This window comes from Schistocerca nitens, chromosome 1 (assembly GCF_023898315.1).
Source record: "Schistocerca nitens isolate TAMUIC-IGC-003100 chromosome 1, iqSchNite1.1, whole genome shotgun sequence".
NCBI lineage: Eukaryota > Metazoa > Arthropoda > Insecta > Orthoptera > Acrididae > Schistocerca > Schistocerca nitens.
In genome coordinates, this window is record NC_064614.1 from 258,250,010 (window position 1) to 258,275,595 (window position 25,586).

The 25,586-nt window shown below is 41.4% G+C and overlaps 1 protein-coding gene across 5 annotated transcripts in view; it reads right to left on the reverse strand.

The window, feature by feature from the left end:
* LOC126247424 (parathyroid hormone/parathyroid hormone-related peptide receptor-like) overlaps window positions 1–25,586 on the reverse strand; it is an 841,770-nt gene that overhangs the window by 503,691 nt on the left and 312,493 nt on the right. For all 5 annotated transcript variants that reach the window (XM_049948480.1, XM_049948483.1, XM_049948486.1 and 2 more), the window contains one exon: window positions 2,676–2,736. The gene's annotated coding sequence lies outside the window, so the exon portion shown is untranslated. The remainder of the gene's footprint in view (window positions 1–2,675; window positions 2,737–25,586) is intronic.

Genomic DNA, 25,586 nt, shown 5'->3' on the forward strand with positions numbered 1-25,586 from the left:
GAACATTTAGTTGTATATTAAAATAGGTGACACTAGTATTCGAGAGCGATGCAAGTCCAGAAAGGGATTGCAGCTTAAACTGTCGTACTTGGTTGTTGTAGTAAACGAGGGACTGGTCGGTCCAGATTGATGTTTCACTCTTATCAAAAATGAACTTCCAAAAATGCTTAGGTGATATAACATTCTGTATGTGATACGCCTGCTGAAACCATGTAGCTACTATTACGTCCGAACTAGAGTTGCATGTCATGCATAGATCAAAAAATTGAATATATGAAAATACGACCCTTGAACATCAGCATCAATTTCATTTTCTCTTTCTCTCTCTCTCTCTCTCGCTAGTGCCAGTTCCCAAGTTACGCAGGATCGGCATGGTTAAACGGATTTGGCAAAGTTAGTTTAAGGGGTGGCCGGATGCTCTTCCTGCCGCCACCCTGTACCCCCCAGGACGAAATTAGTGTATCCCAACTGTCTGCAACTAGTGTAATCCAAGGAAAAGTGCGCACATGTTCACATGTCTGCAAACCATGGAACTGAGGCGGAACGTGGGGACCAGCCCGGCATTCACCTAGCGGGATGTGGGACGCCGCCTAAAAACCACATCCAGGCTGGCCGGCACAACGACCGTCGTCGTTAATCCGCCGGACGGATTGGATCCGGGGCCGGTGCGCCTACCCTAGTCCATGGAGCAGCACATTTAGCGCTCTCGGCAACCCTCGCTGGTATCAGAGTTATTTCATTTCTGTGGTGCAAACGACTGAATCATTACGCTCTTCCTTTGTGAACTAAATGAAAGTGCAGTTATAGGAAACGCGAACAACAGGAATGCCACTTACCACCATCACAAAACTTGCGGTACTGTTTTGATGAATATTGGTAATTAAAGACCACATTATAAGTATTATTTCTGCGTTTGATTTATCAAAATATTCCTATCCAAATCCAATTAACGAAGTTGGAGGCATTACTTTTCATTCAACCCTCGTAGATACAGTAGAAACAAAATGTCATATATCAAGAAGTTAGGAATAAGCCTAAACAGGTAGAGTACCACCGGCTGAAGGGCGCTCCTAAGCCAAGAGAAAAGCGCACTCACGTGTCAGCTGGCCAGCACAGTGGATATCTATAACAAAACAATAGTTGAAGTACGTGAATGCTATCTGCGGTGTTACAAAACTGTACAAATTATGTAGCGAAACCTTCAATAAATTTGGGTGGCAGACAGAGCATAGTATGAAATAATACACTCTTAACAAACCACTGTGGCTACGCTCTACCCACAGATCCTGATAAGCACCTTTGATCTGGAGTGGAAAAGCCCAGGGATAAGGTCTGAAGAGATTGCCAACAGAATGCCATCGTAAACCTAACTACAAGAAAAGAAGTAAAATGTAAACTTCACAGATATTATATAACTGCTTATATTAAATATTCCTGACACTCTACTCCTCAAGTCGTGTTTTTCTTCCATTTGAGTTGTAGCTAGCCTGTATAGGCAACACACAGGATGAGTCAGGAGGAACGGTACGTGCTGTGAAAAATGATAGTGTTGGTGATTTTGAACAAAACATTCATATGGACATGTGAGATAATTCGAATTGTTTCCGAGACGGAACACATTTAATAACACTTTTGTAAGTTTTTCTTGAATGATTCAAAAACCGCAGGCTCCAATTAAAACGTGCCGCAGCACAAAATTACACTACATTAAATGTTCTGCAGAAAAAGGTCGTATTTAATTTTTGCCGAGGATAACAGTTTGCGCGCAGAGAGCGCGAGAATATTGAAAATCTATAGCTTCGATAGTTTTTGCAGGCCACTGTGAGGTAGTTCCCCAACTTGATAGACCACAAGTGTCCTGCCTCTAACTGTTCGTCTCAACTTCAATTATGCTGCTGTGGTGCGTTGTAAACAGTGAAAATGAATAATACAGAAAAAAATAACAATGAACATTAAATTTGTTCTATCTCGGAAACAATACGGAATAGCACATATTCCTATACGAGGTTTCTCGTTCACGATTTCTAATACTATAATCTGTCAAAGCATGTGCCTTTCCTACCGACTCAGCCCATATACTACAAGGGTGACACATTTTCCTCTGAAGTGCTCTAGTCCACTCTGCACAATAATAAAACAGTTTCAGAAAAATACGAAGTTTATGAATACGAGTGTATGCTTCTTCCTGTTCTCATGCTTTCTCTCATAATTATTGTAAACGTTACTAGCGAGAATCTCTATAGGGCGGATATACCAACACAGTTCAAACCAATTACCGCACTGTTACAAGGGCGTATTGTTAAATTAGCTACGCAGGTATTTCACTCCCTCTTTTCCTGGTTTAAGTGCCTCAGATTTTTGGTATTATTAATTTGCTTGTAATCCACTTTGTACGTGTTTGCAGATTATTTTACCCGAAGGTGCGACTACAATATCGTGAAACCGGTCGTGTATAATATTAGAATAAAGAACTGTCAAAAGCTAATGCGGTTTCCAGAAGTTTTTTATAAGATTTCAAAAAAATATTTAAAGAACTTTTTAATATGTATGACTAATTTGTGGGTGTACGCACGGTAAAATCATATCATACCATTGAGCTTGGAGTACAAATAGCAATTTTAAGAGTAAAATCTGCAGAGATTACTTGTGCGTTGAATCTTGCCTGGAAAACTTACCAGCTCAGTAGAATGACTGACACTGACTGCAACGGGCTGCTACTTGTCTGCTAAACTCAATCTGCAACAAAAGCATAGAAAATACAGTTTAAGAATTTTAAGAATACAAAGTAAACATTCAGCATCTTAAAACGTTGTAATACATTACAGCTCAGTCAACCTGTGATGAAAAAATTGGCTAGGTGCGCGTATGACTCGCGCACTGAGGTTTCCGTGCAGACTTAGATCGACACTTCATTCACTCCAGGAATACAGGGCTTCGACAATTCTGCCTGTTATCGTCACTGATACTGGAAAGATATCGGTCACAGCGATTCCAAGAGTTTCGAGAACGTTCTAATTTCAAGTTTGATGCAGAATATCAAATGACAAAAGAAATATTTTTTCAAACATTTTCTGATTCTTTTCTTTCGTTTTCTTGTACTGTAAAACCTTTCCTCTTGCCAAATTTTATAATCCTACATCAAGGGGAAGTACCCTCTACGTTTACGAGCGTGTTTGCGTGTATCGAAATATGACATAAATGGCTGTATATTTTGATTGCATTGACTTAGATGCTTAACATTTTTACACTACCAAAACAGTATAGACCTCAGAATCTAACGTGAATTTCCACTTCAAACGTCTACCATTCGCTGATAAAAATTGGTCTTAACAGCACATAGAGACAGACAGTCAGATAACAAGTGACAAAAAAATTAATTTCGTGTGATTTTTTTCCATTTTTTATCTATCTGTCTGTCTCTCCGTCTGTTAAGACCCTTTTAAGACCCTTTTTGTCAGGAAAAATTGTTTTCGTATGATATAGTTACAAACAAAATTATTTTCGTGTTATATAGTTACAAACTTTCCCGTTGGACCATTGACCTTGCCGTTGGTGGGGTGGGTTACACGCCTCATTGATACAGATAGCGGTACCCTAGGTGCAACCACAACAGAGTGGTATCTGTTGAGAGGCCAGGCAAAGTGATTCCTGAAGAGGGGCAGCAGCCTTTTCGGTAGTTGCAGGGGCAACAGTCTGGATAACTGACTGATCTGGTCCTGTAACATCAAGCAAAACGGCCTTGCTGTGCTGGTACTGCGAATGGCTGAAAGGAAGGAGAAACTACAGCTGTTTTTCCCGAGGACATGCAGCTCTACTGTATAGTTAAATGATGATGGCGACCTCTTGGGAAAATATTCCGAAGGTAAAATAGTCCCCCATTCGGATATCCGGGCAGAGACTACTCACGAGGAAGTCTTTTTCACGAGAAATAAAACTGGTGTTTTACGGATTGGAGCGTGGAATGACAGATCCCTTAAATGGGGCAGGTAAGCTAGAAAATTTAAAAAGCGAAATGGGTAGGTTAAAGTTAGATAAAGTGGGAGTTAGTGAAGTTCGGTGGCAGGAGGAACAAAACTTCTGGTCAGGTGAATACAGGGTTATGAATACAAAATCAAATAGGGGTAATGCAGGAGCAGGTTTAATAAGATCGAAGAGATATGTGATGAGATAAAAAATTATTCAAATAGTTAAGTGAGAAGAAAATTCAATAGTCATGGGCTACTGGATTTCGATAGTAGGAAAAGGAGGAGAAGGAAAAATAGTGAATGTGGTCTGGGGGAATGAAATGAAATAGGAAGTCGTCTGGTACAATTTTGCACAATGCATAATCATAGCTAACACTTGGTTTAAAAATCATGAAAGAAGATTGTTTACATAAAAGAGATCTGGAGACACCGGAAGGTTTCAGATTGATTATATAATGGTAAAATAGATATCTGAACCAGATTCTAAATTGTAAAACATTTTCATGGGACGATGCAGATTCTGAACCAGAATTTATTGATTATGAACTGCAGATTAAAGCTGCAGAAACTGCAAAAAGATGAACTGAAAGAATCAGAGATTGTAGAGAGTTTCAGAGGAATCGTTAGGGAAAGTTTGACAATTACAGGGGAAATACGAGGGCTAGTAGAAACCTTGGGTAGCACAAGAGACAATGAATTTTATCGATGAAAGGAGAAAATATAAAAATGCAATAAATGAAGCAGGCGAAAGGCAATAAAAACAACTAAAAATTGAGACTGATAGGAAGTGCAAAATGGCTTAGCAGGAAAGGCTAGAGGACATATGTAAATATTTAGAAGCATACATTACTACGGAAATATACAGTATATGGCGCCTACTGGAAAATTAAAGACACCTTTGGAGGAAAGAGAACCGCCTGTATGAATATCAAGGGCTCATATCGAAAACCAGTTCTAAGCAAAGGAGGGAAAGCAGAAAGGGGGAAGGAGCGTATAGAGTGTCTATACAAGGGAGATGTACTTCAGGGCAATATTATTGAAATGGAAGAAAACATAGATGAAAATTATATGGGAAATATGGTATTGCATGAAGATTTTGACCGGGGACTGAAAGACCTAAGTCTAAACAAGGCCCCAGGAGCAGATAACATTCCGTTAGAACTACTGATACCCTTGGGAGAGCCAGATATGACGAAACTCTTCCATGTGGTGAGCAAGATGTATGATACAGGCGAAGTAACTCAGACTTCAATAAGAATGTAATAATTTCAATTAAAAAGAATTCAGGGGCTGACAAGTGTAAAAATTCACCGAACTATCAGTTTAATAAGCCACGGTAGCAAAATACTAACACGGATTCTTTTCAGAAGAATGGAAAAACTGGCAGAAGCCGATCTAGGGGAAGATCAGTTTGGATTTCGGAGAATTGTAGGAATGCTCGAAGCAATACTAACCCTGCGACTTCTCATAGAAGATAGTCTAAGGAAAGGCAAACCGATGTTTATAGAATTTGTAGACTTAGAGAAATATTTGGACCATGTTGACTGGAGTACTCTCTTTCAAATTCTAAAGGTGGCAGGGGTAAAATAGAGGAGCGAAAGGCTATTTACAATTTGTACAGAAACCAGGCGGCACTTATAAGAGTCTAGGGGCATGAATGGGAAGCAGTTATTGAGAAGTGAGTGAGATAGGGTTGTAGCCTATTCTCGATGTTATTCCACCTGTACATTGAGAAAACAGTAAAGGAAACAGAAGAAAAATCTGGAATAGGAATTGAAATCCAGGAAGAAGAAATATAAACGTACAGGTTTGCCGATAACATTTTAATTCTTTCAGAGACAGCAAAGGACTTGGCAGAGCAGACGAACAGAATGGACAGTGTCATGAAAGGAAGATGTAAGATGAACATCAAAAAAAGCAAAGCGAGGGTAATGGAATGTAGTCTAATTAAACATAGGTGATGCCGAGGGAATTAGATTAGGAAATAAGGCACTTAAAGAAGTAGATAGACTCACAAGGGCACGAAAAGCTTTTCTGTAGAAGAGAAATTTGTTACCACCGAATACAGATTTAAGTGTTTGGAAGTCTTTCCTGAAGGTATTTGTCTGGAGTGTAGCCACGTATGGAAGTCAAACATGGAAGAAAAATAGTTTACAGAAGAAAAGAAAAGAAGCTTTCGAAATGTGGCATTATAGAAGAATTCTGAAGTTTAGATGGTTAGTCCACGTGAATAATGAGTAGGTACTCAGTAGAATTGATGATAAAAGGAATTTGTGGCGCAACAGGCCTGGAATAAAGGATTAATTGATAGGACACATTCAGAAACAGTCAGGAATCACGAATTTTGTATTGGAGGAAAGTGTGTGGGGTAAAAATGGTAGAGGGAGACCAAGAGATAAATACAGTAAGTAGATTCAGAAGGATGTAGGTTGCAGTAGCTACTTTGGTTTGATGCAGCTTTTCATGCCACTCTATCCTGTGCAAGCCTCTTCTTCTCAGTCTTCGGACTGAAGACAACAACCACAACGTAGTTAGAATTGATCAGTTTCCGATTTTTCTTTCTACTAGCACTGCGAAATCTTTCAAAAATCTTTGTAAGGGGATGTGCCCTATAAGTTTTGAAATGTGAGTTTGCGAATATCAGAATATCTGACATAAATGACCGTATTTTTTGATTGGATTCACTTGAAGCTAATGCTTGTTATATCACCAAGAACCATAAACTTTAGTATGCTTCATAAGTTTCAAATAGATACGTCTACCCATTCGTGCGAAAAAGTGGTCGTAACATATGGACAGACTGACAAACAGACAGTCTGATAAGAGATGGCAGAAACATTGTGTTGTGTACATAGTTCCGCGTAGTCAGCGCGTACACAACTTTCCCAATAGAGCGCGCCCCGCTAAGCACAACAGCGCAGGCGCAGCGCTCGTCCGTCTCCGCACTACGAGATGGCGCAGTCCTAGAGACGGACCAAATTCTGCTTCCGCCGATCCGCGTATTAATGTGTCACGCAGCCAATGAGATTGCTGCTAACGTAGAACCTTTTCTCCTCGCGGATCACACTCGCGCAGTGATACCTGAACGCGCGAGGTACTATAACGAGTGTAAAGACCTCCGATTAGTCAGTCTCCATTAGTCTGTACCAGTGTGCATTAGTCTGTACCAGTCTATAGTCAAGTTTCAGTCTGCGCCTAATAAGATTACCATATTCCTGTACATAGCTATGAAGATAAATGAATACACACTTTGTCAAGTATCAGAGATATGTGAGAATAAGATTAACGTACCAAGACCAAAGGAACTTCAGATTGTCAATTGTAAACAGCATCCAGAGTCAAGTTACGTAATGTCTATGTTTTATTATTTTAATAAATGTGTGTGAAAATTAATCAAGTTCCGTTTAAAGTTGGTCACCATCAATCTGCTACTCTAAGCGTGCAAGTGGCATTTCTATCGTCTGACCTAACGGCAGAAGATAAACACGCCACGATAAGACCACGAGACATATAGCTGACACTCGCATAGAACGACAAGTCAAACAATGTGATGGTGTGTGTACCGAAGGCCTTACAGTACGCACACCACACATTGTTTTTTCGTGTGATATATATTCACAATTTTTTTCCTTTTGTTGCAGTGTGAAAACTTGCTTCTTGCCAAATTTCATGATTCTAGGTCAACAGGAAGTACCTTGTAGGTTTGAGTGATTTTGCGAGTATCAAAATATGTGACATAAATGGTCCTATAGTTTTACGACATTGATTTAGGAGCTTCACTTTTTGCATCACTAAGGGACCGTAGACCTTAATGTGTGACTTAAATTTCAACTTGATACGTCTAGACGTACCTAAGAAAACGGGATGTGAACAGTCGGACAGACAGACAACAGAAAGGCGGACACCAAAATGATTCTATAAGGGTTTCGTTTTTACAAGCTGAAGTACAAAACCCTAAAAAGAGTAAAATCAATACATATCGAAGGAAAAAGGAACCCCGTGATCAGACCCAGTGGACCACGCGAAGCCGATCGGCCTCCTTGTCATGCTCTGTCGTTTCCCATCTATCGGAAGTGGTATGGAGGGGAATGCGGCCAGCACAAACTTCTACCAGCCGTTTTCGTCTTTCCAGACCGTGATTCTACTACCTGTCACTCAAGTATCCCCGCAGTTGATATCACGATGGTGCGTGGTGCACGTTCTATTACTCCCACCAAGGAAAAATCCATGCCAGGAGCGAGTTGAGTTATGATAGTGTCGCATGAGAGGTGACATAGAAAAACGAAGATGTCCTTGACATGCCAGAGTTCCCTCAGTCAGAACCAGCTGTCACCTGAAGTCATGGCCTTTCATGGTGCTAGAAATAGAATCGCTGTGAATCTGCAAAACATTACGTGACTAGGAGCTCCCTTCACGTAGTCGTCCTATTCGCGGACGATCGTCAGCCGGGGTAGTACTGCGGTTTACCGCTAAACACATCTATCTACATCATACTCCACACCTACGGTGTGTGGCGGAGGGTACCTTCGGTACACTATCTGATCGCTCCAACCCTGTTCCACTTGCGAATAGTGCGTGGGCAGAATGATTGTCGGTAAGCCTCAGTATTGGCTCTAATTTCTCGTATTTTCTCCTCGTGGTCAATACGCGACACATATGTGGGGGTAAGTAATATGTTGTTCGACTCCTGAAAAGTTCAAAAAATGGTTCAAATGGTTCTGAGCACTATGGGACTTAACATCTGTGGTCACCAGTCCCCTAGAACTTAGAACTACTTAAACCTAACTAACCTAAGGACATCACACACATCCATGCCCGAGGCAGGATTTGAACCTGCGACCGCAGCAGTCGCGCAGTTCCGGACTGCGCGCCTAGAACCGCTAGACCACCGCGGCCGGCCTCCTGAAAAGTGCTGTCCCGAAATTTCAGTAGTAAATCCCTCCGTGATGCACAACGCCTCTCTTGTGACGTCTGCCAGTGGAGTTTGTTTGGCACCTCCGTAACGCTCTCTCGCCATCTAAACGATTCCGTGACGAAATGCGCCGCTCTTCGTTGGATCTTCTCTATCTCCTCTATCAGTCCTATCTGACAGGGATCCCAGATAGATGAACAATACTCGAGAATCGGGCGAAAAAGTGCCTTATAAAGCATTTCTGTCGTGGATGAGTTTGAGTGACATTTGCTGAGTCTGGTATCTGCTTTTCCCATCATCTATTTTATGTGGTCATTCCACTTATGGTCGCTCTCGATAGTTACGCCTAGATATTTTACAGCGCACGCTGTCCGCAGCTGTTTGGCATTAATAGTGTAGCTGTACAGCAGTTAATTTCTCAGAGCAATATCATTTGTCAGTAGACCATACTCTCCGACCATAACACCAAACCTAACGCAGCAGTTTGTGTGGTGGGATTAACGACATTCTGTGCATCGGACGCTAATTCCCTAGTCGGGCAGCTGCTGGTCTTCAACCAATTGTGCAGGGTGACACAAAACGTTGGAAGGAGTCCATTACTTTTTCTCGGATGGCAGTCGCAGATGTGAAGGCGTTATGATGTGTTTGCCGTACGGCATGGTGACTCTCTCATGTGGTAGTCAGACGTGGTGGGTCGGGTCTCTGTCACATCCGAGTGAACCTCAAATCTAGATCTTCCAGGTCTCATTACACAGTCAAATAGGGACTTACAACGAGGCATCTTAGAGATTGTTATAAGAGTGCGTGACATTTCCGTGCCTTCATAGTGATCATTCAATATGTGACACTATTAATGGCAATTATACATCAAGCCAGTCCTGGGACAACTTTAAACTTAAACACGAACAACACTGATACTCTCTGGTAGCCGTTCTACTTCTCAAAGAGAATTGCAACACTCAATCATTTTTATACCCACCGATGGTGCTTACGTGTATGAAGTTACACTGACAGTTCGATCATGTCTTCTGTGTGCTGCCGTTATCAAGCAGTGTATCTGCAGACAAAATTAACAGATTCACCGTTTTGTGGTAGTTGTACACAAAAATGGAATTCAGGTTATTCAGTTGCATGCTGACAATGTTTTTGCGGCAAACTGTCCACAAACAGAAAAGGGTATGGGGAAGGAATCTAGTACTTCATGTACTCTCCGCCAGAGAGAGTGCACCATGGTATTCGGATTTCATGATAATAGCTTAATATGGAGTTATATGTAAGAAGACATCTGTTTCACACATACAACATACCACAACTGCGAAGGAGGTACACTGTATGCTCATGCGTATACCATTAGTATACGACCTACACAGCCAGAGGAACAGACGAAACAAACACTATCTTACTTAATACATTGGAGTGTCATCTGGACATCCCAGCCTATGCAGTGGACCTACCGTTTTCTGTCAGTCACTCTACTTTAGGTTTTACTATCGTGGGACATTTTCTGGGATGACTTTGTGATGATGTTACTGTATACTAATTTCCGTTCTTCAAGGCACAGTACTTTCAGTTAATTGTTAACCCACACCACTATGTTATTTTGACAAGCAGGCAGACCATGGAAAGAATGTGTTACTAGGCTCAAAAGTGTAACACAAGCTTATGAAAACGTAGTGTGTCCTCCCACGAAGTTACCGGCAACGTCACTCATAAGAGCACAGCAGTGTTACGTTTGCTGTAATTACAGAACATTAACTCATATAACGTATTCTTTATTTTCCTTGTTATGTCTCGTTCCTGAGGACCAAATAACAGACTTGAATCTTATGATTTAAGTAGATTTGTCGTAGATGTAAGTAATGCTAAGTGAATTACTCTTAAACTGAATAACCTTTCTCCGATTTGAACACCATGATATTGTAAACTTTTATTGATAAGCGAAAGAAAATACAATTAACAAAATATCTTCCACCAGGGGTTTGGTGACAACTTCTGTGTGCTAGCGTAGTGCTCATTTGTGGACTCCCGCAGTCCAAATGAATACTGGCGTGCCGCCGTCACTGATCCAGTTATTAGAACACAATTTCATGGAAGTAGATTGGTGGAATTATCAGATATTGCAAGACACGAAATTATCAGAAGCGGAAACAGCGTCATCGGACAGACCTTCCTGTAAACTAGTTAACCGGATAATCGACATCCGATCACCAAATCACTCTCAATCAACTGGGATCAGATTCGCGCTTCAGGGCGATTAATTTGTGGAGAAATTGTCGCAGCCCAATTTATACGTTTAGTAATTATCTTTCTCTGAGCTCTGAAGTTCAATCACACAAATTCCAATTTCCGTTTCCATATTTACATAAATCGTCATTAATAAAGAAGATACCTGATGTAGGTTTCTTCGTTTCAGTATTCTCTCCGATGAAACTCAGTTTTCGTTAATGGTATTACAAGCATGACCAGATTCATCAATCATTCAAGATATAATTTTGAAATTTTCCAAAGTCCTCCGACAGGCCATTGCTGCAGCACCGTGAGATTCCGAGGTAAATTTTACTGCTGTTCTTAAACTGAAGGATCTTACTCTTACGAAATGGTGTATCGCTACATCTGATTTTTGAGGGGAGCTTGTCAAGAATTAAATAGCTGAATTTCTGTTCGTTGTTACACTATTTATTATTCAACTGATCGTCTCAATTTTCTTATAAATAATGCTCAAAAGATGGATCAATATAGGGCGAATTCAGTTATAATCAATAGAATTATCGATTCCTGTTTGTAATCCATATCTCTGAATTACTGAATTATTGTAAAAACATATTTACATGTTTAGGTTGTAAATTCTTGTAGAATTAATGGGTCTTATTTTAACTGCTGCTTGCTGCAATGCTTAGACATTGTTTTAATGTCATAAATATAATAAATGAAAAGCGCTAGTTAGCTTTTGTTCTATAGTAATAATTTATTGTGTTAGTTTTCGGCTTACAAGGCCATTATCAGACATTTACTGACAATTGTCGCCAAAGAAGTGACGTTGTTTGTAAACGACGTTGGAAAAGAAGTTACACGTCTAGACTGAACCACAAACGCACAGTAAATGACATCTTTGACTGTGTGGTGATAATGATTTGTAAACAACATCTTTGACAATGTGGTGATAATGAATTGTAAAAAGTAAAAAGCTGAACAATGAATAAATACACTCCTGGAAATGGAAAAAAGAACACATTGACACCGGTGTGTCAGACCCACCATACTTGCTCCGGACACTGCGAGAGGGCTGTACAAGCAATGATCACACGCACGGCACAGCTGACACACCAGGAACCGCGGTGTTGGCCGTCGAATGGCGCTAGCTGCGCAGCATTTGTGCACCGCCGCCGTCAGTTTCAGCCAGTTTGCCGTGGCATACGGAGCTCCATCGCAGTCTTTAACACTGGTAGCATGCCGCGACAGCGTGGACGTGAACCGTATGTGCAGTTGACGGACTTTGAGCGAGGGCGTATAGTGGGCATGCGGGAGGCCGGGTGGACGTACCGCCGAATTGCTCAACACGTGGGGCGTGAGGTCTCCACAGTACATCGATGTTGTCGCCAGTGGTCGGCGGAAGGTGCTCGTGCCCGTCGACCTGGGACCGGACCGCAGCGACGCACGGATGCACGCCAAGACCGTAGGATCCTATCAGTGCCGTAGGGGACCGCACCGCCACTTCCCAGCAAATTAGGGACACTGTTGCTCCTAGGGTATCGGCGAGGACCATTCGCAACCGTCTCCATGAAGCTGGGCTACGGTCCCGCACACCGTTAGGCCGTCTTCCGCTCACGCCCCAACATCGTGCAGCCCGCCTCCAGTGGTGTCGCGACAGGCGTGAATGGAGGGACGAATGGAGACGTGTCGTCTTCAGCGATGAGAGTCGCTTCTGCCTTGGTGCCAATGATGGTCGTATGCGTGTTTGGCGCCGTGCAGGTGAGAGCCACAATCAGGACTGCATACGACCGGGGCACACAGGGCCAACACCCGGCATCATGGTGTGGGGAGCGATCTCCTACACTGGCCGTACACCACTGGTGATCGTCGAGGGGACACTGAATAGTGCACGGTACATCCAAACCGTCATCGAACCCATCGTTCTACCATTCCTAGACCGGCAAGGGAACTTGCTGTTCCAACAGGACAATGCACGTCCGCATGTATCCCGTGCCACTCAACGTGCTCTAGAAGGTGTAAGTCAACTACCCTGGCCAGCAAGATCTCCGGATCTGTCCCCCATTGAGCATGTTTGGGACTGGATGAAGCGTCGTCTCACGCGGTCTGCACGTCCAGCACGAACGCTGGTCCAACTGAGGCGCCAGGTGGAAATGGCATGGCAAGCCGTTCCACAGGACTACATCCAGCATCTCTACGATCGTCTCCATGGGAGAATAGCAGCCTGCATTGCTGCGAAAGGTGGATATACACTGTACTAGTGCCGACATTGTGCATGCTCTGTTGCCTGTGTCTATGTGCCTGTGGTTCTGTCAGTGTGATCATGTGATGTATCTGACCCCAGGAATGTGTCAATAAAGTTTCCCCTTCCTGGGACAATGAATTCACGGTGTTCTTATTTCAATTTCCAGGAGTGTATAAAGAGAGTACATAGTAAAGTACACAATAATTTATATTCATAAACAAAACCAACAAAATAAACTATAACAAACATTTAATAAAGCCAGCTATTAATGTCTTTGTGGATCACATCTGTAAGGTTAGTGGTGACACTTGGTTTACTTTTTATAAATCAGTGTTTGGTACACTCGTTAGTTTCTCAAGATTTATGAACGGCTTCCGCTTTGCGGCCATCAACAGTTCCAACGAGTACAGCAGCGACACGTCCGTTCGTAGGTGCTGCCTACGTATTTTAATAAAATATGATGTGACCAAGGCACTAATTTATATATTTTAATCTATTACAGAGGTCACCAGTCTACTCTTCGGGTGAGGTATTCCTGTCTCGTCTTACAGAAGTTACGTAGTTAACAACCGCTACGGTATGAAGCATTTTACTATTGGTTTACAGGAACAGACGGAACACTAAAATGTACTAGTTTTGGTCAGAGTCTCGGATGTTATACCGAGCTCTAATGGATATGTTACGTGTCTGGTACAGTAGCAGTTTAGATTTCTAATGTGATTGTACAAGTAAAGATTAACAATGTTTCAGTTGAAACTTTAAATGTTTTTGGAGAGGAAAATTAATAATGAATTGCGTTAAGAGGATAGCGTGTAGTACGAAAATGAAGTGCACACTGTGCAAAACGCATATAGTTAGCTTTCAAAAGTATTAAAAGGCTTTTTTGAAGTTTTCTGCAGTGCCTGGTTTTGAGAAATATTCACTTTATTACATCTTGCACGGTTAGCCAGTGTCGGCCCTCAGGCTATTTTGAAGTACTATAGATGTCGATGTATTGTGCAATTATCCGATTACAAAACAGCCGAGATGGAAAACTTCAACGTGTCTTTTAACAAATATACGGCTGTGGCACCCCGCATGCAGAAAATGATTTCACAAATACGTTTTAAAACTTGATTTTACACAGTCTTCGTGACAAAAGGGTTATTATTGCTAATAGAGGTCCCAGCAGTCAAAAATGGTTCAAATGGCTCTGAGCACTATGGGACTCAACTGCTGTGGTCATAAGTCCCCTAGAACTTAGAACTACTTAAACCTAACTAACCTAAGGACATCACACACATCCATGCCCGAGGCAGGATTCGAACCTGCGACCGTAGCAGTCGCACGGTTCCGGACTGCGCGCCTAGAACCGCGAGACCACCGCGGCCGGCGTCCCAGCAGTCACTTTCCTGTTTGCAGATTACTAGGTCCAAAGCTGATTTGATGAGTTTTGTAAAGAATGTCTCCGTCCTCTGCAGCCACAGTTCTTTTAACAATTCAACTGAGTGCTTTAACTCTCATAATACCGAGGAAGGGACGGGTACTTTATGTCCACCTTTTGAAATTATTGTAATCTAGTCAGTTACTTTATATTTTAGAATTTAGAAAAATATTTGTTGTTTTTGATTAATTCTTTGCAGGTACCATATTTTTTAAAATTTTTCAGTTGAAGTTCACCGTCACTTCCCTGACGAATGTCATATTCAATATTTTCAGGTTCAGGACCTCACTTACGCATCAGTATCTGTTTAATCAGTAAGTTATGAATGAAAGCCTGCACCGATTAACGAAATTCGTATTTTTTAATTTTTTTTTTCTGTGGGCATAAAGCACGCCTGCCGCTGTTGATAGTACATGTTATTGAAAGTCTGTAGATATCGTTACAAGTGTGCTGAAAGATGTTTTCAGGTTCTGTACCCTACTTAAACATGAGTAGGTCTTTGAAAATTATGTTCTTGATTACGTCAACAACAAAAACGAATAATATTTTTTCAGTTTTTTGTAGGGTGGGCATAAAGTATAGCCCCCTCCCTCCCCTGCGTGTTATGAAAAATGCGTCAGTATTACTACGGCTAAGGATAATACAGGAAATGTTCTTCTATTGCAACTTTTCTAAAACACCCAACAAAATTCTCAAGACATGCTGTTTAGCATTTACTTGACTGACAAATGTTACAGTTTTCATCTAGAGCAACAGCTACTCTATCTAAAACTTTTCCGTCGATCATTAAACTATTGATTAATCCTCCTTCGATGACTTCAAGCGAAACCTGCAGCTAATACAGCCCTAACTAAGAAAGTGGGAATACTGTAGCAGCCATAAAATCCGACGGATTATTCGGAAGGCCTGAGTGGACATCCTGCTTCTGAAGCATCATAGCTTTACGGGAGATATGTAGAGTTTGAAACATCGTTGACGGTATATTTTTTACATCAATTTTAGTAAAAACGTTGCAATGAAAAACTGTTTTCAGTTCCACAGATGTTATACACTGAATTGCTGTGTTTGTCACTATGATAATGTCACTTTTCATTTAACATGAGACGCCACAGCAGTAATTATGGGGGTTCCCGTCCACTAGGTACGGTGTCAGATCACCTTCCTACACCTTAGAAATTAAATGGCAAACAGGACACGTGGCACCGTTTGTGCCTGACGTGCTCGAGCGAGGAGTTGGCCGTCCGATATGCTAGCCCGTAAAGCCCAGCTCTCACAAGATTAGACAACAACAGGACGAGACGCAGCGGTACTGTTTTTAGTATCCGTCATACAGTAGGTTCGCGCCGCTTAGCGTGTGAAGACGAAGAAAGTCGGTAGTCCGACGCTCGACGCTCGGTCCACCCGGTACCCTGTGCCTACAGGTGCATACAGAGAACGAACGCCGTGTGAGCCGCTTAGTCAAGGTGGAGCAGCGAGACTACAGGTAGAACGCCTCGAGTACGCCTGATCCGCACACACCAAACTGCAAACGATCTTTTCGACCCTATGAGTGAAGAAGTAATCTAATTCGCCTCAAATATCTTTTAGTTCATCGAAGATACTGATTATCTGTTTTCCCTTGACGAGTAATCGACAGTGTTCAGCAAGTCATCACGTTAATGACAGCTACAGACTTAGGAAACATATTGACTCAACAAGAGCTAATATTGGGGAGCTGAGAGGACTGCTGTCTCCGTTTAATGGACCGTGATCTCGCAATACCAGAAGAAGGAAGAACCAACGAAAATCTAAATTTCGTAACTGAGAAACTTTCTCCGTTTCTCATTTTAATAAATATAGCTTAATATACGGTTTTGGACATTGTTAATATACAGGCTGAAAATTACTTAAACCGACAAACTCTGGGAGGTTGTAAGAAACAACAAAACAAATATTTTTCTCTAGTGTCATGATTTCTAGTGAGGATTATTTGACCTGATGTAGGGCGTATCCGCTCTTGAGCTGTAATGACTGATTTGCTTAAAATTTTATTCATGGCTATAAAATCAGCAGCTGTGAAGCACGTTGTGAGAACAGAAACAATCAGTCGTCAGCTGCACAAATTTTTATTAATTAACTTAATAAAAATTTGTGCAGCTGACGACTGATTATTTCTATTCTCAGAAAGACTGATTTGTTGTTGCAACGGTTCGTGTCATACCAGTAAAGGGCATACTTTGCTCTTCAATTGTAATGACTGTTTCACATTCATGTTTAGTTGAAAGTCTGGAAATAGCACACTACATGTTTACTAATGAAGAGATACACCTGTAGTGAATACAATGATATTGCTGGATAGGGCCTCCAACAGTCACAATTTTCATGTTTTGAGTGAGGTTAAAACACATGTCACATTTACTCGTGCTCGTCAATCTGGTTTCTTCGTGAATGTGTGGGCTGGTGTTGTTGGTGACTATTTAAATGAGCCATATCTCCTAACTAGGCGTTAATCGGCAGGCGTTATTACATTTTCCTCTCTAGAGCATTGCCGGGATTGCTGAATGAATGCCTTGCCACTCGCTACAAGACATCGCATGTGGTTCCAGAATGACGGGGCGCCGCAACATTTCAGTCTTCATGTGCACTTATTTTTTAACCGACAGTTCCCAGAAAATTGGATTGGCAGATGTGGTCCTGTACCATGGCCTACTCGATCCCTTGATTTGACCCCACTGGACTTTCTTGTGTGGGACAGATGGGCAACCTTATTTATAAAAAGCCTGTTGAATGAGAAGAGGATACGGGTGAGCGGATAGTAGTAGCAGCAGCAGGAGAAATTAAGGATACTTCAGCAGTCTTTGACCGTGTTAGACAGAGCATGACCCGAAGGTGTAACCTTTCTTTACAAGTCATTTGAGGCACGTTTGAAGTAACTGTGTTGTGTTGATGTTGTTGTCACTTGGTAATAAAAGATTAAAAATTGTTTGTGTTACTTTTTGTCTACTGTGAGTAAGATGTGACGTCCTTCTACAATGGTGACTCACACGAAAACACATTAGCAAATGTGTTTTCAATGTCCCGTGCAACATTAAGTAGTTTGTTGGTTTAATTAATTTTCATCCAGAGAAAACTACTCTTGACAGTTTAAGATATCCTCCGAGTAAAAGATGACACAGAAAAACATTTTTTTTGGTGTCCCAAATTCTGTTGGCGTAAGTAATTTTCGTAAGCTCTATGCTGTATGGCAAATACATCATTCTCTAAAACTCAAATTGCAGAATTATGGACTGATCATGTAATTTGGAATTATTTCTTTTATATTTTTACTTGATTACAGTTTTGACACAAGTTGTCGCATAAATATGTTGGTTATGTAGTCCATAGTACGACGAGATTTTATACTGTGTTCAACCACATCTGTTTTGATAGTATGGCATAGTTCACTGCGGAGTTTACGGCACTTCTCTTTTACCGTAAGAAAGGTTTCACCAACGTCTGACTTCTATCATTGGCAGCAGATTTGATAGATCTCTGGTTTTCGAACGCCTAAAGCAGTCTTTACTGAACCTAGTAGTGTGAAGGTTCAGGAGATGGCCGAAATGCACATTTGACATTATGCCTCTCCAAGATTCTGCTCAAAATTCTAGAGGCATTGCTCCATGCATGTAATCCATACTTGATAACGCCTCAGTACTTATTACAGTTGGTGCTGGTTTTTTCTTATTCCATTTGGGAAGGGAAAAAGGTAAAAATAATGCAAATACTTTCAAAGACGAATTTATTATTGCAAACTACCTGTTGTTTCAAATTGAAATGGCTCCGAGCACTGTTGGACTTAACTTCTGAGGTCATCAGTCCCCTAGAACTTAGAACTACTTAAACCTAACTAACCTAAGGACATCACACACATCCATGCCCAAGGTAGGATTCGAACCTGCGACCGTAGCGGTCGCGTGGTTCCAGACTGTAGCGCCTGTTGATTCAATTTACCCTATTCAAATATTAACATAAAATTTTTTCTTAAATAAATTTTTGTGTAGTATTTCAGTATAACTGTAATAATACATTTTGAAAAATAAAGTTCTTTGTATTACTATTATTATCATTCTTAACAATATATTGGGTTATTGCAATGTCAACAACTCTACGAAAATCGTATCTTAGTAGAATTTTTTTTGCAGTATGTCGGGTTACATTGACCCAAACAGTATATTTGTTTAATAAAAGTGAACAAAACCTCAGCGTTAACACAGTATACACAGTAACCTCCACGATGACATGCCCATAATTGTGCACACAGAAAGAAAGGACGTCACTCACACAGCGGATGCCAGCATGAGGCTCCTTGAACCAGCATGTAGATTATCCTCGTGTTATCTAATGACGCAGACGGTTGCCAGTACTGACCACAGTGGGCAAGTGCCATTTGCCTAGCCAAAATGAAATGAACATTCCTTGTCCATTTCGGCCCGGCAGGTGGGCGGCTTGCTGCACTTGCAGAACTGAGGCACACACATTTCGACAACTCTACAATTTTTCTCAAAAGATTTTACAACAAATAGCCTGAGAAAAATTTTGAGTCTTACAGCCTCGTATGTCAGCTTCCTGGAGGACTGCCTATTTTTAGCTAATGTTCGTAGTTATTGTAATATCTCCGAAGTGCAATAAGGTGACAAAAGTCACGGGATACCTCCTAATATCATGTCGGACCTCCTTTTTGCCCAGTGTAGTGCAGCAAATCGATCTGTCATTGAGTCAACAAGTCTTTGGAAGTCCTCTGCAGAAACATTGAAGCATACTGCCTCTGTATCCGTCCATAATTGCGAAAGCGTTGCCGGTACAGGATTTTGTGTAATATCTCTCCATTATATCCCATAAACTTTCGATGGGATACGTGTCGGGATACCTTGGTGGTCAAATCATTCGCTCGAACTGTCCAGTGTGTTCTTCAGACCACTCACGTACAATTTTCGTCCGGTGATATGGCACATTGTCATCTATAGAAATTCCATCATTGTTTGGAAACATTAAGTCAATGAATGGTTTCAAATGGTCTCCAAGAAGCTGAACATAGCCATTTCCAGTCAGTGATCGGTACAGTTGGACCAGAGGACTCATCCAAACCCACGTAAACACACCCCACACTATTATGGAGTCATCAACAGGTTTCATTATGCCTTGCTGACAAGCTGGGTTGCTTCGTGGGGTCTGCGCTACACTCGAACCCTACCATCAACTCTAACCAGGACACGGTTATCCAGTCAGCTATGATTCAAGCTATTTGGTCACGAGCCCATGAGAGCCACTGCAGACGATGTCGTGCTGTTAGCACAGGCACTCACATCGGTCGTTTGCTGCCATAGAGGCCGAATTTCGCCGCGCTATCCTAACGGATACAATTGGTCGTACGTCCTACATTGATCTCTGCAGTAACCTCACGCAATGTTGCTTGTCTGTTAGCACTGACAACTCAACGCAAAAACTGCCGCTCTTGGCAGTTAAGTGAAGGCCGTCGGTCACTGTGTTTTCCGTGGTGAAAAGTAATACCAGAAATTCGGTATTCTCCGCACACTCTTGACATTGTGGATCTGGGAATATTGAATTCGCTAACAGTTTCCGAAATGGGATGTCCCATGCGTCTAGTTTCAACTACCATTCCGCGTTCAAAGTCTGTTAATTCCCGTCGTGGGGCCGGAACACGACGGAAATCTTTTCAAATGAATCACCTGAGAACAAATGACATCTCCTTCAATGAACTACTCTTTTATACCTTGTGTACGCGATACTACCGCCACCTCTATATGTGCATAACATATCTGATGACTTGGCACCTCAATATATATAAACTACGAAATTCGAAAACTTCCAAATGAAAAATACGAGTGACTGTGAATTTACTTTTGATGCGTATTCTGTCATACATTGCTTCATATTAAATGTAACAAACGTACTGACCTTTTATTTAACCTTCGGAGGAGTTCCATACCTACCTGCAGTCCCGAGAAAATGAGTCGCATGTAGTGCTCTCACTTCCAGTCTCAAGCGCAATCGGTAACGCAACAGTGAAATTTTCATAACGTTTCTAATATCTCACGAATCATACATAATGAGATGAGATTTTTCAGGTATTTACATGCTAAGAGAAGTGTATTTTGCATTATGGTTAACATAGAGAACCTCCTTATACACCAAAATGCACTTGTAACTTCAAACATGTTCAATGTAATAATGTTATTTCTAAGGGTCAGCGATAGCTGCTGAAATGAGAATAAGTATGCATTTGCAGTATCGAAAATGAAGAAATTACACGTTCAACTTTACACAGAGAATGTCTGTTTTGAGAAGCTTCTTACCTAACTCGTCCACATCTCCCCGCTTAATAAACCACTGTTTCATAACGCAGCTGCAATTGCAACAGAATTATTGTGTTAATGAGGCGACTTGAATAAACTCCACAAACAAATCAAATATTAACAAGGTAACAATATACATGTAGATATTAGTCAAAATCCGCCACTGATGGGGCAAATAACTCGCTCATTCTGTTTGAATTTTGTCAGGATTCTGTATCCCAGTGGGAACTGAAACTTTCTGACAGACTTACACATGCTGTTGGGGCGATCTCTGTTTATATAAATATATTGTGAAAGCCAAGATCGCATGATTTTGAGACCATGGTTCCAATTACTAGTTTCGACAGAATCGTACTGTCGTCTTCAGATAGACGTTACACTTGCCTTACATATTCACTACGTGTGTCGTAGACATCTGTATAGTTGTAGATTTTCTTCGTGCTCTGTCCGCCTGTGCCCATGTGACAGCGTTAACCAAATCCCGTGAGGTGAGAGAGCTCTAAATCTATCTTTCAAAACACATCCAGTAGTTTTTCGAGGCGGTATCCAGGCAGTGGTGAACATGTATTTACACTTCGTTGTCAAAATGTCGATGACACATGTTTGTGAACGTAAACACCAAGTGCAATGCCAGTCTGAAGATGACAGCACGATTCTGTTGAAACTAGTAATTGGAATAAAGGTCTTAAAATAAAGCGATCTTGGCTTTCACAAGAAATATATTGCTGAAAAACGGGATGGACACTAGTGAAGACGGAAACGGGTCTTTTTGCCGAAACATCATGTTAAACGTTCGACGTGACCCGGGAGAACTCCACAGGTTAGAATAAGCCGGGGAAACATCATAACGGATATCAGATACTTTTACGGAGAGGAAATGTTTCAATAAATGAAGATGCAGGTCAAGAGCGGAACAAGAATTAGCTGCCGCTCTGCTCGCCCACATTACCTCTTAGATATCGAGATAATAATTTGATATCATCTTTCGCCAAGATATCTTCCCACGGAAAAACCGTAGCGGCCATTCGCATAAAAAAACGATTCAATTTGGCACTGGTAAGAGAGAGAATCCTCCATGCTCGGCACTTCCTGGATGCTATCCCGGTAAACTTCTGAACGTCCTTTGAAAGATAGCTTTTGTAATCTCTCCCACCTCTTGGGAGCGTGTTGACGCTGTCGGAAGCGGACAGAGGACGAGGAAAATCTACAAATACACAAATGTCGATGTATGAACGTGTAACAGCACTATAGAAAACCACGCAAGAACCACTTAAGCAAACTGCTCTTACCCCTAAGATGGAGAAAACCCTTTCCGATTAGGGCGCGGAACCCTCCCCTCGGTGTCCCACAGTGATAAATGAATGTCTCTACATATGTGCGTTACAGGATTGAATATGTTAATGTTTTACTTTCCTCTTTAGTTTTTCGTAATATTCAAAAGTAGTGAATAAATAACAGTGAGGAGCACGTGGAGCTAGCAATATGCATCACCTCTAGGGAAAATGTGAAGCAGCGGAAGATCAAAAATGGCATTTCACAGAAGTCGTTAACTTTCTAATACTTTTGGTTCTGTTTAAACGTTTGGGTACTGCATAAACGGCCCTTGATCTTCGACGCCGGGATGAAAGTGCTTCCCCCACAGGCAAATATGGGTCCACTTAACGCTGTGGTCAACAGATGTAATGAGAATAAAGAGCCACGTACTGTCGGCCGCAAAACTAACTGGCAGCGCTCAGAGGATGCGACGAACAACGCCCGCGGTAAGTTAAATACTTCTCTGGCAAACAGCCTTTCACATTCTTTCCACGTATTGACATTATAAATTTGGTATCAAAGTACACAAAGTTTTTTTGGACCAATGATAGCGACATAAATGGTAATCAGTGAAAATTACCCACAAGTCTTGTGAACGTGTTAGTAAATACCAGTGACTCAGCTACCACTCATTCCTTAAAGAATCAAAATCTCATGAACAAAAAAGTTCGACGATTTGTGCTCTGTTTTAAGAGAATCTATGTTTCATCTCATCTCAGTGTTTATAACGTCACAACACGTCATAACTCCTTAGCCGTGTTGTACAATGACATAATTTTGCAGTTACATTGAATGTCATCACAGGGTAATGCCTGCAAAATGTGTTCCAGAGACAGTTAGTAGTAAAGAAGTAAGAAATGGAAACGTCAGGCCTTACGCTTAAGTTTTACTGTACGAACATCTAAAATGTGCCAAGCACTAGACTTTTTTCCTTTCATTATTTCTTGGGACTGACAGCGAGCAAAAACTTCGAAAAGGTTTGAAATTATGCGTAAAATTTATTACTGGTCGCTAAGTGCTCACATGGTCAAATATTCGATCAAAGATTGCGCGTAATTTGCACACCTTGTTTTACACTGGCTCAACACATGTACACAATTTCGAACTTTAATATTTGAATTGCTGTGTTCAGCCTTTCACGTAGTGAGTAGATTATAACAGCATTTTAAATTTTTAAATTTGTTTAATATTTAAACAAAGTACTGAAAATCTAATTTTTGTTGCACCCTGGGCGCTTTAGATAGGTAACCTGCCCGACTGGGACTGGGTGACAACTTTGGCCTGTAGATAATAAAGGTATGCGGCAGTGTGCTGAGATCTACGTGTGTAAGTATTGTTTAGGAATAATGTCAAAGCCCGAATAGTAGATTCTCAAATTTCCAACTCCCGTTGATAAGCTCACACCTATCTTGTTCTGTGTTGTGTGGGTTTTCTAGTCCACGGGTTCATATGACGTTTGAGATGATACTGAAAATTGAAAAATAAGCAAAAACTTTGCGTAATGTTTGTTTATTATCATACAGAGCAAAAACAAAACGTATTGCTCAACTTCAATCTGACTGTAGACAATATTGCCGCCGGACTGCTTATCTCAATCGAAGTTGCGCAGCGTCATCTGAAGCAGCCGCTGCGAACTTCAGTAACTTACTGAAAAACTTCACCGCCCACCTTCAGATAAGGCACTTTCTTTCATTACTGTGAGTTGTCATATAGCGTCAACCAAAAGTTACGTCATAATTGCGAAGCGTCTTATGGATCAAATTGTTAGTTGTTCAGTTTCAAATGCCACTGCAAGAGTGCTAGAATTAGGCGACCTTCTCAGACTGACGGTTCTATCCATATGCAAATGATTATAACAACGGGTGTTCCAGAAGTCTGTCCCTGATTACAAACGGTCATAAAGCATAAAATAGACACATATACAAATACTTTTTATCTTGAACTGCCTCTGACATATTCGAGTTCTAGTGTAAATACGTACTTAGTTTGTCACAGGGCCTATTGACGTAACAACAGCGGAATCGGACAGCATTTACAAGCATCATTTACTGAGACCTGGAGAAAGACCAATGTGTGCTCTGGCATCACGATACACAGTGACCAAAATCAGTCCAGAGATAATTTCAGATGATATATCATAGACAGCCACCAGATGTTAAAAGCATCAAGATGTGTTATAAGGAGTCTAAGGAAACGGAGCGTCTGTTACCTTCCTAGAACAGCCAGGTCTGAATTTAGTGCGCAGGTAATTCAACGAGAGACGCCTTCGTGAGGAATCCAAAGAAGTCAGTCCACAGAGCCTCATGTGATTTGCAGATTCCGAAGACATCAGTGTACCGCATCCTACGTAAACAATTCCTTTTCCGTGGATGGCTTAGAGTGAAGAAGACAATGACTACCTGAAACGTTTCCCTTTCTCAGTCGAGATCACATTTCATTTGAACAGTGTTGTCAATAGACACAATGGTAGAATGTGTGGCTCCGAGAATACTCACGCTATGTTTAAGACCGTCAGAGACTGCCATGAGCTGAACTGTGGTGCGCTTGTATGCACAGTAAAATCACAGGGCCTCTTTTCTTCAGTGAAAGGACTATCATACCCGATACCTGTCTTTGAATATTGCAGTTATTTGCTGTGCCACAGATTCAGGACACTACGTACTTACTTTTCCAACAAGATGGTCCGCCACCTCGTTGGGTATTAACTGTTCGTACCAATTTGGATACAAAATTCCCGGAAGATGAATCGGACGTTGTTGTTCCATCAACTGGCCTCCGCTACCGCCGGACATAACACCTCCGGATTTCTGCCTTTGGGGTTTATCAAACACCAGGTTTATCAAACACCACTGAACATCTCAGCATTATGGCACGGAATTACTGACGTCATATTATTCATCCCCCACCAAACGTTGACCAACACATGAGTAGAATTGTAATATCACCTGATATCCTATAGACAACGAAAGGATCACAAGTCGAGGTTCGTGTGTGTGTGTGCGTGTGTGTGTGTGTGTGTGTGTGCGCGCACACACACACACAATAACGTGAATAAGACACCCGAACTTAAAGATGAAAGATGTGTGTCTTTGTGTCATACTTTTTGGCTTATGCATGTCCGTAATCAGTGAAAGACTTCTAAGACACTCTGCATACTGACTGAACCGAGCTGACATAGCGATCTAAG